We start from the raw sequence: 1262 nt of genomic DNA, 5'->3' as shown, positions 1-1262 counted from the left end.
GCAGGCAGGTTCTTTTATCAATAGCACCACCTGGAAGCCCTATTTCATTCATAAAAATAGTAAATTTTATTTAAATAGGTATTAACAAGGTGAGATATTTGTGACGTACTTGAAGTGCTTTAACTATATAGCTCTACAGCAACTGTGCAGTAATCATATATGCCTCAGTTCAGTTCAGTTGCTCAGTCGTGTCCGACTCTTTGCGACCCCATGAATTGCAGCATGCCAGGCCTCCCTGTCCATCATCATCTCCCAGAGTTCACTCAGACTCATGTCCATCGATTCCGTGATGCCATCCAGCCATCTCATCCTTCGTCGTCCCCTTCTTCTCCTGCCCCCAATCCCTCCCAGCATCAGAGTTTTTTCCAATGAGACAACTCGTCGCATGAGGTGGCCAAAGTACTGGAGTTTCAGCTTTAGCATCATTCCTTCCAAAGAAATCCCAGGGTTGATCTCCTTCAGAATGGACTGGTTGGATCTCCTTGTGGTCCAAGGGACTCTCAAGAGTCTTCTACAACACCCCAGTTCAAAAGCATCAATTCTTTGGTGCTCAGCCTTCTTCACAGTCCAACTCTCACATCCATAGATGACAACAGGAAAAACCATAGCCTTGACTAGATAGACTTAGTCGGCAAAGTAATGTCTCTGCTTTTGAATATACTATCTAGGTTGCTCATAACTTTTCTTCCAAGGAGTAAGCATCTTTTAATTTCATGGCTGCAGTCACCATCTGCAGTGATTTTGGAGCCCAGAAAAATAAGTCAGCCACTGTTTCTACTGTTTCCCCATCTTTTTCCCATGAAGTGATGGGACCGGATGCCATGATCTTTGTTTTCTGAATGTTGAGCTTTAAGCCAACTTTTTCACTCTCCTCTTTCACTATAATCAAGAGGCTTTGTAGCTCCTCTTGACTTCCTGCCATAAGGGTGGTGTCATCTACATATCTGAGGTTATTGATATTTCTCCCGGCAATCTTGATTTTAGCTTGTGCTTCTTCCAGCCAGCCTTTCTTATGATGTACTCTGCATAGAAGTTAAATAAGCAGGGTGACAATATACAGCCTTGACGCACTCCTTTTCCTATTTGGAACCAGTGTGTTGTTCCATGTCCAGTTCTAACTGTTGCTTCCTGACCTGCATGCAGATTTCTCAAGAGGCAGGTTAGGTGATCTGGTATTCCCATCTCTCTCAGAATTTTCCACAGTTTATTGTGATCCACACAGTCAAAGGCTTTGGCATAGGCAATAAAGCAGAAATAGATGC

Source organism: Capra hircus, chromosome 24 (assembly GCF_001704415.2).
Source record: "Capra hircus breed San Clemente chromosome 24, ASM170441v1, whole genome shotgun sequence".
In the NCBI taxonomy this organism is placed as follows: Eukaryota; Metazoa; Chordata; class Mammalia; order Artiodactyla; family Bovidae; genus Capra; species Capra hircus.
This window is presented reverse-complemented; position numbering follows the sequence as displayed.